Source organism: Prionailurus viverrinus, chromosome B2, assembly GCF_022837055.1.
Source record: "Prionailurus viverrinus isolate Anna chromosome B2, UM_Priviv_1.0, whole genome shotgun sequence".
In the NCBI taxonomy this organism is placed as follows: domain Eukaryota; kingdom Metazoa; phylum Chordata; class Mammalia; order Carnivora; family Felidae; genus Prionailurus; species Prionailurus viverrinus.
The window spans coordinates 127,162,850-127,180,709 of record NC_062565.1 but is presented as its reverse complement, the minus strand read 5'-3'; positions in this window follow the sequence as shown (position 1 = coordinate 127,180,709).

Genomic DNA, 17,860 nt, shown 5'->3' with positions numbered 1-17,860 from the left:
AGTAAACATGAATTTTGTTTCCACCAAGGGAAAATCTTTGGCAAGGGAAGAAAAAGAATAAAGTAGGAAATAATAAAAGTTAGAGCAAAAATCTCAAGTTAATAAAAAATTCAATTGGTAAAACAAAACAAATCAAAAGCTAACAGTTTCCCTGCTTTCAGGACTCATTAAAAACTTCTGCAAATTTCATTAATTCAAGCAGACATTTTTTAAAAAGACAGAAAATAATCAATGTAAATAAATACAATGTGTGTGTATGTGAATACTTCTGAACTCATAAGTGGAATAATTTTATTAAACAGTGGCAATTACCAAAATTGACCGATCAATGAGGTAAGTATGATAATAATTGTGAATGAATTATGTAAAAATGTTAATATCAATAAGAAACTATTTGTAGAAAATGTCTTAAACCAGAAATATGGCATGATCTTCAACTCATTCTATAAGGTAAATGTGATCTTGATTTTACTTATTTATTTAAAACATTTTTTAAGATTATTTATTTGAGAGAGAGAGAGAGAGAAAACAGGGGAGGGACGGACAGACAGAAAATCCTAAGCAGTCTCTGTGCTGTCAGCGCAGAGCCTAATGCAGAGCTCAGTCTTACGAATTGTGAGATCATGACCTGAGCCAAAATCAAGAGTCAGATGCTTAACCGACTGAACCACCCAGATGACCCTGGTATTGATTTTAAAACATGATATAATAAGAAAAAAGGCAAGCCATTCTAACTTGTATGTGAATACAGATAAAGACTAAAACAACTTGTAAAATGACTATAATAAGATATATTTTCGGAATACACAAGTTCATCTCAGGAATAAAAAGCAAGAAATACACAGGTAACCCAATTATGTTTATCCAGACAATATATAAAAGTATAAGACCATACAGTTACGCTAATAATAATACCAGATGCTCACATGCATATAATTTTAAATGCATTTTTAAAAAGTGAAATGTTCATTTTAAAGACAAAGATAACACTAAGAAGTATATGGTACTTATTTACTATGATCAATAGGAACTTTAAAGAATACAGAGAAAGTATTAGCAATAATCTTTTTTTGAAACCGGGGGAGGGGGAGTGGAGAAGCAAAGAAGCCATGTGAATCCATGGCCTTCATTCTGACCAACCAAAGCCTTCTGTAACCTGTTTCTAATACATCTCCACCTCAGACCATGGACTTCAGAAAAGGGAAAATACTTCCCCAACCTGCTTATTTTTGCCCCATCTTAATGTGGCTTATGCCTGTCTTGTGTATCAGGTCATTTCTTCCCAGCTCAATATTTCTGAAACAAGTTATCTTAAGTGATAATATTGTATGATATTTTACTACATATCAGGCACTTCTCTGGGAACTTCCAATGTGTTAACTCACTTAAGCCTCCAAGCAACCCTACTTTTATTATTATTTACATTTTATAGATTTGAACCTGACTCCTTGTGCCCCTGGCCTGAAATCTTACATCCTATTGATATAGAGTCAGAAATTAAATTCTGAATCTGACTCCATAACCATGTTTTCAAATATGCTTTATATTGCTTTCATAGGCTTTACATTCCCAGGTCAGAAAACACATTCTCCAAAATACTGTCCTCATCCTCTGACATTCTAGTATTTTATGTCTACCTTTTATGACAGTTCTTAATTTACATCTCATTTTTTTTTTTAAGTAGGCTTCATGTCCACTGCGAAGCCCAATGCAGGGCTTGAACTCACAACACTGAGATCAAGACCCGAGCTGAGGTCAAGAGTCGAATACTCGATTGAGCCGCCCAGACACTCTTTATATCTCATTCTTTGAACTTAATGTGCATGTCTAAAATCCAGTCTGGACTGTAAGCTTCTTGAAAGTAAATTCTAAAGAAACTAGTTAAGACCTTAGATAGTGAAGGCATAACATGACATCAGCATTAATTATTTATCTGTCTACTACGTTGAAAACCTTGAGTTCACCCTGATACTTCTAATTGTCATCTAATACCACAGATTTCATTCCAGTTTTCTTCCTTTCCATATATGTAAACCCCTTCTTGGATGATAAGAAACATGGTCACCATAATACTTATTATCTTTACTTATTGGATCAACCACCCTAAGTATAATTGCTCTTTTGTTGCTGGATATCGTCCTCACCCCAGTGAGGCTTCAGTATGCTGCTCCAGCAGCCTGCTGTCACTGTCTTGCGTGGATACCCTTCTTTCCCCACTCAGGCCCATCCTCCCTACACCAAAGTCACTATTATGCCTCCTGTTCCCATCCCAGGTGTACCTGTTACGTTGCTTGTCATTAAATAATGGTTTTTGGATTTAATTACTCAGAAAGGAAGAAAGAGGAAGGAAGAAATGAAGGAGGAAGGCAGAAGGAGAAGGAGAGAGAGAGAAAGGAAGGAAAGAAAGGATCCTTATTGGCTTTTAAACAGTTGCTGTGTGCTAAAAATATTAATGAACACAAAAAAGTAGTTATTGAACATGCCTTGGGGAAGGGCGAATATAAACCTACCACCTCAAATCACAACATTTCTAAAAATAATGAAAATACTACCCATCAATATCTACATGCTACTGTGGAATACATCTAAAACAGTGTTCAGAGGAGAATTTAGAGTCTTAAATACCTGTATCAATGAATGTGAAGGAATAATACTAAGTGAATTAAATTCCCGTATCAGTGAGAAAACAAATATAAAGTAAGCCCAAAGTAAGCAATAGGAAGGAAATAATAGGGTTAAAATTCACAATTCAAGAGACTAAAAAATAGAAAAAAAATACAGTTAATTAGTAAATAAAATTAATCTTCTTTGAAAAAAAAATCAAGTAACAACTAAAAAAACCCTGAACATAAACATGCAAAATCAAAAACAAATAAGGCTGTTAAAACAAAATAATACAAATTATAAAGAATACTTTTTCAAAATGTCACACAAATTTTAAAGCCTAGATAAAATGTGTGATTTTCTAGGAAAAGTTTATCAAAATTAACTACAGTGAAGGTGGAAAGCTTAAAGAAATTACTTCCCATAGAAGTAGAAAAATGTATCAAAGAGCAACCCACAAAAAAAGATAAGGTTCTGATAATTTTATATATAAATTCCTTACCATTCAAAGATTAATTTCAATGCCAACTTTTTTTTTTAAACAGTGCAAAATATAACCGTGGCAGGCAGTATTCTAAGATGGTCCCAAGCTATCCACTGTCTGGTGTGAATGCCCTATGAAATCCCTTCCCTTTTTGTGCACAAAATCTGTGCATATCATAATCTATCACTTCCCTGATTATCTTATGTTATATGGCAGAAGGGAAATTATCCTGGGTAGGTCTGACCTAATGAAGTGTTTTAAGTGTTTTCTCCAGCTGGTTGTTGATGGAGGAGATAGAGAAATATGTTCCTGTGTATCTAAGTGAGGCAACTAACTGCCCTTTGTGAATCACCCATGGAGGGCTCCAAACTCGTGGGCAGGCAGCCTTGAGTTGCTGAGAGTGACCCTTCCATAATAGTTAGCAAGGAAATACAGTCCATGGTCATATGGCTGAAAGAAGATGGATTTTGCCAACAGGGTGAGGGAGCTTGGAAGTAGCTCTTTCCCTAATGGAGCCTCCAGATGCAGATGGCTGACATTTTGATTTCAACTTATGAGGTCTTGAGCAGAGAACCTAGCTAAAACGTGCTCAACTTATGACCCTTGGAAACTGTGAGATAATATATTTGTGTTGTGTTAAGTAAGCTTCTAAACTTGTGGTGATTTGTTACATAGCAATAGAAAGCTCATACTCTAATCTAAAGTAATGCCAAATTGGGATAAAGTGACATTTTGTGTCTCCAAGTATGACAATGCAACAGGCAACATCACCTAAGTAGTATCCTTATTAACAAAAAATTAACCTGGGGCACCTGGGTGGCTCAGTTGGTTGATCATCTGACTTCAGCTCAGGTCATGATCTCATGGTTCATAGGTTTGACCCACGTAGTGGGCTCTGTACTGAAAGCTCAGAGCCTGCTTGGGATTTTGTCTCACCCTCGTTCTCTGCCCCTCCACAGCTTGTGTGTTCCTTTTCTTTAAAATAAACATGAAGGGGCGCCTGGGTGGCTTGGTCGGTTAAGCATCCGACTTCGGCTCAGGTCATGATCTCACGGTCTGTGATTTCGAGCCCCGCGTCGGGCTCTGTGCTGACAGCTCAGAGCCTGGAGCCCGTTTCAGATTCTGTGTCTCCCTCTCTCTCTCTGCCCCTCCCCTGTTCAGGCTCCGTCTCTCTCTGTCTCAAAAAATAAATAAACGTTAAAAAAATTTAAAATAAACATTAAAACAAATTACAAAAACAAAAACAAAAAACCTTAACCTGAATCTGTGTATGAGATAGTAACTAATCCAAATTGATAGACATGACCCAAAATAACTAGTCTGGTTTCCTCAAAAGTATGTCATCAAAAAACAAAACAAAAACAAAAGTGGAAAATTGTTCTATGTGAAAAGAGACTAACTTGGCAAAACAATGATATGCAATGTGATCCAAGAGTGGGGGAAATGTCTATTGAAGACACTGAGATAAATGAGGAAATTAAATATAGGCTATATGGTAGATAATGCTTTTTTGTTAGTGTTAAATTGTCTGAGCCTGACCAATGTACTATGGTCATGTGGAAGAATGTTCTCATTTTAGGCAACGTATAAAATACTTAGAAATGAGTTACTGTCATATCTATGAAAAGTCTCCCAAATGGTTGAAAGAAGAAAAAGGAGAAAATAATGTGGAAAAATTTCAAATATGGAGAATCTAGAAGTATCCTTGAATGTTTATTGCAATACTCTTGCAATTATAATACTCTGTGAGTCTGAATTATAAAAATTAGTGAGTAAGAGACAACGTTTGCTGATGATATCAGGTACATGCATTTTATATAAAAACATTTCCACTGTACATCTAGGTCACCAAAGCATTTTTAAAAAAAGAAATGAAGAATGAATTTGATCACATTTTTTGTATGCTCAATACAATCGAGTAATTTTCTTTTAAATAGTTAATATAATGAAACAAATATATTTTTTAAATTTTAAAACATCATTGCATTCTTAGAGTAAATTATTCTTGGCATGGGAAATTAATCTAGTGGATTGATTTGCCATTTTATTTTTAATTTTGCATCTTATTCACAAATGAGATTGACTTCTAATTTTCCTTTTATTCTTCTCATATCTTGATTCATTGTTTAAAATCAGAATATAAAAACATAAGATAATCAATTAAAAAGTATTCCAGAAGTTTTCTATTTTGTTATCTGTGCCCACCAATAGTTCATAACACATGAAAAACAATGACCCTTCTCTATTATTCTTTGCACTGCTAATGCCGGGTTCACATCTTGTTTTTTAATAAAATGATATTGATAAAAAAAGGAATGAGGACAAATACATAAATAAGACAAGGAATGGAGATTGGAAGGCCTGTTAAGAGATCATTTTAATAGTAAAAGCCGATGGCTAGCCTGACAGAGTAAAGAGAATGGACTCATAATATTTAGTTCCCTCTGGTCACTGGATTGATATGATGGAGAAGTCGAGAATGATTCATAGTTATTTTTTATGTTCCAGTTTCAGACAATAAAAACAAAGAATGCTATTTTCACCTAGTTGCATTTTGATTTGTAGATTATTGGCTCTAAAGTTACTCGAGGGGACTGATTTATATTTTACTTGATAATTCTTATAAATATATCACAAGTTCCCGTGATTATCACAACATCCCTTTGAAGTAAACAAGACTGAAGTTATTAGATCCATTTTGCAGATTATATAATTGACACAGGAAAATTAAGAGATTTGCCAAAGATAGTGCAGATGATAAAGAACCAAGTATAAAGCCAGGGTCCTAGCTTTTTGGAATTTTTTAGTTCTATAACTTTCTGTAGTGTTGTTATGGGTTGGATTGCGTGGCTCCCAACCCCAAATTCATATATTGCAGCCATAAGCCTCAGGACCTCAGAATGTGACCTTATTTTGAAAAAGGTAATTGGCAGATGTAATTGATCAAGATGAGGTCACACTCAAGTAGGGTAGGTATCCAATATGACTGGTGCCTTTATAAAAAGAAGCAATTTGGACAAAGACACAGACACACCTACCCCATGAAAAGATGAAGGTAGATATTGAGGTGATGCTTCTGCAAACCATAAAATGCCAAAGATCACCAACAAGCCACCAGAAACTAGGAGAGAGATTCTCCTTCACAGAACTCAGAAGGAGTCAACGCTGCCCACTTAAACATCCAGCCTCCAGAACTGCGACACAAAAAATGTTGTTTAAGCCATTCAGTTTGTGGTACTTTGTTATGATAGCCCTAGTAACTTACTACATATGGCTTGCTATACATTCAGGTAGAAAATTATCATGACCAAAGTTAAATAAATGTCTTGTGTATTTCCTCTTTCTACTTCACTGAATTCTTATATATGTTATGATCATTTTAATCTAATCCCACATTCAGGGAAGTGATATGAATATCAGAAAAAAGCAACTTAAACTTTAATTCTGATCCAAATAGACAGAATTTAAATTTAATAATGGGAAAATCATAACTGGTCATGTCTTTTGTAGCAGCTATACTTTTCCCGTAACAACATCTTCTTCAAGTGTAAGTATAACGGGCCATGAATCCCCAAATTCCATTTCCCGTGCAGGTCTCCATATACCATAATGGACACGTTTCCATTGCCATCATTTCATTTCTGTTTCTATAAAGGCACAATTAATATTCAGCAAATTTTTCAGTGTAAGTGTGTCCAATGCAGTATTTGGGAAGTGCTGATACTAAACAATGATTCTTTGTTTATCTGGAATTCAAATCTAACCTAACTTCTCATACTTAGTTTGGTACCCCTAGACTACCTCTGCTAAATAATTTCTGGCTACAAGAGTTCAAGTGCATAGAACTAGAAATATTAACAAAGCTAGGAAGAACCCTTCAAAAATACCAGTATTGGTACCATATAGTATGGAGAGCTTAGTAAGTAATACAACAGCTTAGTTAGTAATACAACTGGCCAAAACAATAAAATATAGTAGTTATAATTTGAACTGATATCAAGATCATTCATTATTGTGAATAAATTAATTTGAATAAATAAATTTCACACCTATCCAAGAGCTATTGATCACCTTTAGCCATTATAAAATACACCATGGAGACAAATTGAGTATTCAAGTCCATGTTGAAGAATAGAACGCTTGAATATCTCACAGCAGACTGGAATAAACATCAAAATTATGCATTACTTAATGAATAATAATAAGGGCCCATTTGCTTCTCATGGGTTAAACATCTAATTTCAGCTTTAAGGACATTTTTAGGATATATTGTCTTACTTCACTTTAGAAAATAAAATACCTGAATTTCACACAGTTCCATGCTTACTTATCTTCTTCCCTTTTGCTATTATCTTGGGTACGCACATTCTTCTCCCAGATTTCCAAATAACTGGCTCTTTCATGTTGCTCTATTATCAGTTCAAACATCACCTTCTCAAAGTAGCCCTCATGGACCAGTCTGTATATAGCAGACGGGGGCATATTCATACTACCTATCACATTACTTTGCTGTATTTTCTTCTTAACGTTTAAGAATATTTAACTTGCATTTCAATGTACTTTTTTGTACATTTCTGATGTAATTTTGTTTACTTTTTTTTTAACATTTATTTATTTTTGAGACAGAGAGAGACAGAGCATGAACAGGGGAGGGGCAGAGAGAGAGGGAGACTGAAACAGGCTCCAGGCTCTGAGCTGTCAGCACAGAGCCTGACGCGGGGCTCAAACTCACAGACTGTGAGATCATGACCTGAGCCGAAGTCGGATGCTCAACTGACCGAGCCACCCAGGCGTCCCAAATTTTGTTTACTTCTTTTTTTTTTTTTTTTCAACGTTTATTTATTTTTAGGACAGAGAGAGACAGAGCATGAACGGGCGAGGGGCAGAGAGAGAGGGAGACACAGAATTGGAAACAGGCTCCAGGCTCTGAGCCATCAGCCCAGAGCCCGACGTGGGGCTCGAACTCACGGACCGCGAGATCGTGACCTGGCTGAAGTCGGACGCTTAACCGACTGCGCCACCCAGGCGCCCCAAAAGTTTGTTTACTTCTTAAAAGAATATGTCTTTCCTTACTGGAATCTAAATTTCATAATATCCAATGTCTTGTTTATGCAACTTACAATGGTGGGTTGGGAACAACACTTGGCAAACTTTTAATGTAGTGCTTTACACAGAAAATGATCATATGCCTGCCACACCTTTGGAATCAGCCCAATAGTGACCAGTTCAAGGGCTTCAGAGACCACAGACAATGCCTACCCAGCCCTGGTACTGAGGTATCAATGTCTTGGCAGTGATAATTCATTCAAAGCTATCATTCAGCCAAAGAATAGAATTTGGGAGCACTTAGCATACAGTCTTGAGTCAAATGAACCTAGACTGAAGTTCCTGTTTTGCAATATACAAAATAGCAGATTTTGTGTTTTAGGCTTTTGATCAATAAATAAAAGTATCTATAGTATGGGAAAGTTGTAAGGATTAATGAAATAAAGCGTGTGCTATATCACAGTAGACTGGGAGGTTTTTATTTGTTATTTTTTATTTGTTTTGTTTTGTTTTGTTTTGGATTTGGTACTTCTATCCACTTCCAACCCATTAATATTTTAGAAGAAGAATTAAGAGGTTTTAAGAAAGTGGGGAGAGGAACTTAACATGACTTAACCTTAAGTTCAAGGTTAAGTTGAACTCAACCTTAAGTTCACTTAAGCTAATGTTCAAATTAGCAGGGTGTTAGAAAGCCATGAGTGAGTGTGGTGTTTATAGGAAAATATATAATATTTACAATATAGAATATAATATTGAGAACATTTGCTGGGAGTTAATGTATAGGATCAAAGAATCTAGATTCTCTAATTTTTCAATGATTCAAGGCAAATTCTTCAATGAAACTATAGTGGACAGATGAGTAATTGTTATTTTTGAGAAAAATCTATTAGTCTAGAAACTAGAAATCAAAGTTCATTATATATATATATATATAGTAAGTAATATATATAGTAATATTACTATATATATTACTATATACTATATATATATATATATTACTATATGAAATTAAATGGGAAAACTTTGGAACACAATGGGAATTATTGATTTTAAACTTTTCCTCCATTTTCACTTAGTAAATGCCAGGTTTTCATCTCAAGTTTTGTGCACTGTTCAAATGTTAATTCTTATTTAATAAAATCTTATCCTGTTGTTTGAATATTTTTCTATTAATGGCTTCATTGGGACATTGTTGGAAAACTACCACAAGAAAAGTGGCATTCTTCCTTATTAAATTCGTCTTGAATTATTTACATTCATTTTGTTGAACACTCCCCTTTGATCTACATTGCATTGCACTAATGATTTTGCTGCAAACAACATGAAAATGTTTTCCATATTCCCTCAGCAAATGTAAATGCTAATAGTACATCTATATGAAAAATGTCAATATTATAAGCTTAGATTAAGTACAGTGCTTAGCATGTATTGGAACATCCATATTTAATTAATGAGTAATAGTATCTATCTTTAATAGATTGAGTATTCAGCAGAAACAGAACATTTACAATATATCTGTAGACTGTAGTTACTAAGAAAAAAAAATCCAAATAACCAGTCATTGTTCTTGCATAGGAGTAGGGAAGACACTAAGCTTAGCTTCCTAATCAGAAAGCCAATAAATTCTATGGATTATATTTTGTGACTAAATATTATAATAATATAGCATAAACTCCTTTTCTTATGCATCAAAATGTTCTGGAATATATCCTACTCTCTTTTATTTTACATTTGCCTCCATTTAAAGGGTTTTTCCTTCAGATTCAAGAGTGTGTTTGTCAAACCTGTGGCTATGTTCCTAAATATCCCTTGATGCTCTGTGGTAGGCAGGAATCTAAAATGAACTCCAATGAGTTGCATCCTTGTTTAATTCCCTCCGCTTGAGTGTGGGCAGAGGCTGTCACTTGTTTCTAGCCAAAAAAAAAAAAAATATATATATATATATATATATGACAAAGGTGATGAGATACCATTCTCTTCATTTGGTTAATTATATCACAAAGATGATGGGATATCTATTCTCATAATTAAACCTAGAGCAAGAGATTCTCTGGCGGGCTTTGAAGAAGTAAGCTGTATGTTGTTATAGAAGGCCTGTGTGAGGGCCACATCTCAAGGAAGCACCCCAGGTGACAGTCAGTAAAAACAGGGAACTCGGTACCATGACTGCAAGACTAGAATTCTGCCAGTAACCACATGTGTTTGGAAGAGAACCCCAAGCTCCAGAAAGAAATACAGCCCAGTCTAGACTTAACACTCAAGCCTGGTAAGACCCTGAGCAGATGTCCCAGCTACACTCTCCCTAGAACCCTGGCCCAGGGAAACTGTGTGATTGAAAACAGAAAAAACAAAAATGTTGTTTTAAGTCACTAAGTGGTAGTAGTTTGTTACACGGCCAGAGAAGATAAATACGTGCTATCTCCACCACAAGATGTCTGCGTAACTTTTCTTTAACTGCTTCTTCTACTTGCAGTGACTCCAAATCCTGCCTCTCACGTCTGCCTGTTTTTACTTCTCCTGCTTCTCCTCTGGGCTCATATCATTTGTCACCTCTCAGAAAACTACTGTGACCTCCACTACAGAGTAAATTAGGTGCCACTCCTTCCTCTTCCCCCAGTAATTGTATATGCTTTCTTACATCTTATTTTAATGGGTTTCCATTAGAGGCTCTTAAGTGCAAGAATGATGCCTTGTTTATTTCATCACATTCTCAAAGTTAATATAATGTATTGTATTTCTCTAACTCGTAGGAGTGGTCCGTAAATTCCAAGTTTCAAACCGTCCTTAAATTCCTAGCTGCATCAGAATCACATAAATTCTGAACCCTCTTCTAGACCTACTATGTTCAAATTTAGGTGGGTAAGGATGCTCTTGGCCCAGCTAATCCTTCTAGTCTTATATTCTAACAGTCAATCAATTCATTAGGAATTACAGATGCATGGAATTAGTTATGGTTTGCTGAATTGTCATAATCTCTCATTTTTTGGAGCTTTTCCCCGTTTCTCCTCATTTTTTTGGAATATCTATTAACCTGGTTTTGTCTGGTTAAGTCACTCATTATTCAAAATTCAGCTTAAGATTCAAATCCTCTAAAAGGCATTACTCAACCCACAGATCTTTAGGCTACCATCTCCCAAACATAACATTAATTACTCATTTCTAGGCAATGTTTTTCTGCTCTATAAAGATATCATTTGTATTATATTAATCTTTGTGCCCCAAATTGATAGCATGGTATTGAAACGTAGGAGACTAACATTTTTTTTTCTGAATGAAAAAAAATGTCAGAGTCATATGAGTAGGAATTTCACAGACATATGGACCTATGACTTCAAGAATCTTCCTAATTAGAAGCATCAGAAATCGAGAAATAGTGATATTCTAAGGTGAAATGACACATGAGGAAATCCCACCCCAAATTCTGAGATTATGACATGTGCCACATTGCCACTGCCTTTTGAGAATGATTTCCTATTGAGCAACTATTGCCATAGGGAGGTTCAACATTTCCTAGGAATTCCGGGATGTAGAACAAGTTTGAAAACAACCACTATGAGCTTATGAAGGTAATTTTCATGTATGGCTCATGGAAATACATCATATTACTTTGGTTATAAGCCTAGATCACAGCCACTGGCAAATTTCTTCATCAGAAGTGAATTACTAGCAAATTAATGAATCAGAGAACCGTTCATGTTCGTAATGCCCAGAAGTACATTAAAAAGTGCTTATCTTTCAATGTGTTTTATACTTCATGCCAGGCGTATGCTAAAACAACTCTCGGGGTTCCTGGGTGGCTCAGTCAGTTAAGCTTTCGACTTTGGCTCAGGTCATGATCTCACAGCTCATGAGTTTGAGCCCCATGTCAGGCTCTGTGCTGTCAGCTCAGAGCCTGGAGCCTGCTACAAATTCTGTGTCTTTGTCTCTTTCTGCCTCTCCTCTGCTCATGCCCTCTCTCTCTTTTTCAAAAAAAAACCAACATTAAAAAAAATTAAAACAAGTCTCACATTATAAGATATAAGATTGGATGAATGGAAAAGACACGTAAAAACTGAAATAAAATCAAAATAATAATTTGTACTATAATTATATGGCACAAATATTAAGTCAAATGTTTAAATTTTAGTCATAAACTTCTACAAACAGCTTCAATTGTTACCCTAGTATACTTCCTTTGTGTCATAAGGCTAGTGAATATTATTTAGTCACTTAAAAAAATAGTTGTTTTTTTTTTTTTTTTTGAGAGAGAGAGAGAGAGAGAAGTGGGTGGGGCAGAGAAAGAGGCAGAGAGAAAATCCTAAGCAGGCTCTATACTGACGAGGGGCTTGAACTCACAAACCGTGGGATCATGACCTGAATCGAGATCAAGAGTCCGATGCTAAACCCACTGAGCCTCGGAGAGGGCCCTGTTTTGTCACTTTTTATATTTAACATCTATAAAATCTCTTTTTATTATTATTTTTTAACGTTTGTTTATTATTGAGAGACAGAAAGAGCATGAGCAGGGGAGGGGCAGAGAGAGGAGGAGACACAGAATCCGAAGCAGGCTCCAGGCTCTGAGCTGTCAGCACAGAGCCCGAGGCGGGCCTTGAACTCACAAACCATGAGATCATGACCTGAGCCGAAGTTGGACGCTCAACCGACTGAGCCACCCAGGCTCCCCAGATCTATAAAGTCTCTTAAAGAGATATGTAACTTGATCAGTAATTTCACTGCTCTCTTAGTGCTATTTTATTTACTATATTTTGAACTTTAACTCCATGTTATCATATTACAGTTAGTACATTTAAAGAAAATGCGTGTCTTCAAAACTATTCTTATGATATTGGATATTTAAATGTCTAATTCCTTCTAAACTGATATTTATATCACATAAAACTATCTCACATTAGATACTAATTAAGGACCTTTATTGATCTTTCAGAGAGCAATTATGAATGGTCATGAGCAGAACATATAATGAACTACCTTTAATCTCACAGTGATGGCATTGGCCAGTATAAAGTACTCTGTAGCCCTGTATTCGATAGAACTGGATCTCGTAACACAGTCATTTCATTTGGCAAATTATAATATGGTACCTTATTAATGCTGGCTAGATTTCAACCAAATGACTGTGTGGATGTAAAAGACTTAATATCCTATTAGCAACCCCATGATTCATCTAGTCCCCCAGGCTTGTTTCTAATCATAGCTTCTAATATTACATGTGATATTGGAATGTGCATATAAAAAATTTAAAACAAATTGAAACTTGAATGGTTGAAATATATGCTAGATAAAAGCTCTCTTGCAGATCACAATTTATTTTATTTTATCTTATTTTCATATATCTATGAAATCCATTTATTACATTCAGCTTAAAAATATACACATATATTTTAGAGCTGGCAAATCTCAGTGAACAATTATGTTTGCAAGTGAAGTATGTTATCAATGAATAAACACAAATTGGCTTGTAAAAAGTGCAATCTGTTAGCTAAGTGTGGCTTAAAGGATTACTGTACATTTATGTTACCTCTAAATGCTGATACTTATTTCAGAGGAGATTATCCAAGTATGATAACCAAGAAGATAAGGAAGTAAAAATAAATTGCGAAGGGTTTCCATCCTACCACAGGCATATCTTTATGAATAGCCCATAGAAAGGTCAAAATATCTCTATTAACATTTGAATAACATGAGTTAACATTTTATTTTTTTTTTAATTTTTTTTTCAACGTTTATTTATTTATTTTTTGGGACAGAGAGAGACAGAGCATGAATGGGGGAGGGGCAGAGAGAGAGGGAGACACAGAATCGGAAACAGGCTCCAGGCTCTGAGCCATCAGCCCAGAGCCTGACGCGGGGCTGGAACTCACGGACCGCGAGATCGTGACCTGGCTGAAGTCGGACGCTTAACCGACTGCGCCACCCAGGCGCCCCTCATGAGTTAACATTTTAAAGAACCACGAAGCATAGTCTTAATATAAAAAACAATATTAAGCAATGTCCACATATCTGAAAAAAAATTTTTACTGATAGATTCAGAGACTTGAAATAAAATCTGAGAACCAAAATAAAAATTGTCTGCTCACTTTATTTACCAACAGTCAAAGGGTGGGTAAAAGTTTGGGCTTACATTTATCCACTCACAGTCTTGCTAAATGTAGAAACAGTAGGGAATATACAAAGAATGGTTAGTATAACCTTTTATCTTATGATGAGAGAATAAATGCTCCACTTTGACAAAGACAGTGGTAGTATCAGATCATGTACTTTAGTAACACACTTTGCAATTGTTTCTTCCCTCTAACATCTGGAAATTAAAGTGATTTATTATAAATAGATCGAGTCAGTTTAAAATATTCTATGGTCTTGCTATTGAGACGGGAAAATATTCATTTTAAAAAATGAAAAGCACATATAATACTTCATAAAAACTTCACTAAATCATGATCAGTTTACATTTCATGAAATCAGTTCATCTTAATATTACAGATTTTATGTTGACTTCTCAGGCACAAATTTTGTTGAAGTATTTATGTGATTCATAATACCAAATAGGGAGTCTTTTTGCATAAAATACAGTCTTGAAGTTAGCATCATCCAAAGAACAGAAATCTAGAAACTGTTTTAAAAAAATGACTTCTGGAAATATAGTGTATATACATATACATATATATATATATATATATATATATATATATATGTATATATATATACATATATACATATATATATATATATATATATGTATGTATATATGTATGTATATATACATATATACACTATATTTCCAGAAGTCACATTATATATGTGATATATATATACATATATATATATATATAATGTAGCTCAACTTATTGGCGGAAAATAGTAAGGTGTCACTGTGTATAGATGGGTGCACAAGTTTGTAGGAAGGCCCACAATTAGATATAAAGGTGACCCAAAGGTTAAATATTGTGGGCAGATTTTGATTTATGTAGATTACCACTGACTGGCAAAGAAGCTCTGTGAGCATAAATCTTGGATAGTAGTGAAGAAAGGAGGAAGGCAATATTTAATATTTGTATGGCTTTGAATGGTTATATGAAAATCTTTTCAGTTAATCTGATTGGTTTAATCATAAAGATTTTATGGGAAAATTAAATATGTGTATGGGAAAACAAGGATAGTAAACCCTTGGATAAGTAACATGTAATTTTCAGTACTTATTAAACTCAAAAATGGTATTCTATATGGACACATTTTTGGAATTACAATAGATAGCATGTCTATCTTAGCCAGAAGTTATTGGTTGAAAGATGTATGTTCTGCAATACAATATCCCCCATGGCCAAGCTAAAATATTCCACAGAATTAATTTTCATTATATTAGTGATTTTCAGTGAGTTCAAGGAACTTCAATGTTTATGCAAGTGTGGCATTCATATGTGTATTTTTTCACAGTTCAAGTAATGCAAGTTATCTTTTACACTCACTTTTAAAAATATAAAATTCTTGCCCTCTTATATTGATAATACTTGATCACTAAATTATATTGATCAAATCATTAACTGAGTGATAACAAATAGTATCCCAGCTGCCTATTGTAAACGAGATTCTACAGTGTAGTTTTGTTTGCTACTTTATAAATTCTTCGTATTCTATCAGCTTCTGTGGAGCCAAATAGGATGTTCCATTTACAAATTGCATTGTTGGATCTTTTGTTATATAAAAAGTGGTTATATAAAAAATGGCTCTGTCAGTATGCAAAATCTTTGCAAAGCAACAGAGACAGCAACTTGGGAGTACAACACAAATTAGACAAAATTAAAGAATAGAAGATAACTGTTAAAGTCTAATACTTGGGAGATATGATTCAATAGCCACCATTGTCTGTAGATAAAGTTCTGCAGCTAGGAATGGTACAAGAATGCCTTTCCAATTGGAGTGTAGTATTAACTCTAGCACGTTCCAGAAGTTATGTGTTCAGAAGAATTCAAATTTTATTGGCTTTTTATATTTGCTTTAATCTTTTAAAATATATTCCCTTATCCTTGTTATATTTCCTCCTCATTTTTTGTTTACTTTCTGAATATTTTTATAAATATTTTCAGACACAGATAAGAGAAAAGCCACCTTACTTTCTTGTTTCTAAGATTCTTTTAGTAAGACATATTTTGCCATATTCCAGTTCCACAAACTAAGAATGTGTCCTGTGATAGATATATTGAACAAACCATAAGTAATTTCTAGTAAGACTAATATGTTTATGAAAATTACCAGTGAAACCTTTTAAACGTCAGATTCTTAGCAAGTCTACTGAACTGGAATTTCTTTGTGAGGGTCCTGAACACTTTTATTAAAAACAACAACAACAAAACAAAACAATAACAACAACAACAAAACGAGTACTTGGGTGGCTCAGTCAGCTAAGCCTCTGACTTTTGATCTCAGCTCAGGTCATGATCTCATAGTTCATGGGATCAAGCCCCACATCAGGCTCTGCGCTGACACTGTGGAGCCTGCTTAGGATTCTCTCTCCCTCTCTCTCTGCCCCCCCCCATAAATAAATAAACAAACAAAAATTAAAAAATAAAAAAAAATACTTTTTGAAGAACATTATAATATACAGACAGAATTGAGAATGTCTATCATGACTGTCTAAGCCAATGTTGATTCCTTTGTGGATTTATTACAAATGAAGACTTAGAGGAATTAAACAGACTTTTATTTCAATGGCTGAGGAGTGAGTCAGTGTTTCCATTAGTGCTCTCATCTGCTACCACATCTTGTTGATTCCATCACTGCATTTTCTGTTAACCTGTTACTTACTAAGACAGTCACCTGCCACTTGGACAGTAAATCTGTTCCTTGTTGAGAAAGTCAGACACATTCAGATTATTTATTCATTCTACTAACCAATTTCCTCATTTTAGGTCAAACTGCATCATTTCAATAACCACAGGATACGTCTAAAGGAAAAAAAAAAATGACAGTGACTCTGCTCACATGGTAAAACCCCTGACTTCCAACCCATCTTGAGTATTCTACTTGGACAACCAGTTGCAATTTTCAAAGGATCTGACATATATAACTTACCTTCCTGAAAAGAGTTAAAAATCCCTGTCATAATTTATGGCAATAGAATACGCAAATTCAACATAATATTTTCGGTGCTACTCAGAGAATTACATTAAAAGAGCTACATTTAGGACCACCTGGGTGGCTGAGTGGGTTGAGTGGGTTTTTTTTTTTTTAAATCGGTATTTCCATCAACAATGTGTCAGAGCACTTGATCTGTTGTGTGTTATTCTTTGACCTCTCGTATGTTGCAAATATTTTTTGACCTTACCATTTGTTTTACGTTTGTTTATAGAGGATTTGGGGAGATGTTTTACTCTTTAACGTAGTCAGATTCTTCAGTTATCTCTTTGTAATGTCTTTGTTTTGACTCTTAGAAAGATGATCCCCACTGAGGACTCATATTAAAATGTACCTATTTTTGTAGTCATTTCTGTTCTTTGTTTTAAAGTTTATTTATTTTGAGAGAGACAGCCAAGTAGGGGATGGGCAGAGGGAGAGAGAGAGAATCCCAAGCAGGCTCTGTGCTGGCAGCACAGAGCCCAAAGCGGGGCTCGAACCCACAAAGCCGTGAGATCATGACCTGAGCCGATACCAAGAAGGGTTGCCTAATGACTGGGGCCCCAAGGCGCCCTTGTAGTCACTTCTTATGTTCACTCTCCCCTAGCTGGAATTTAT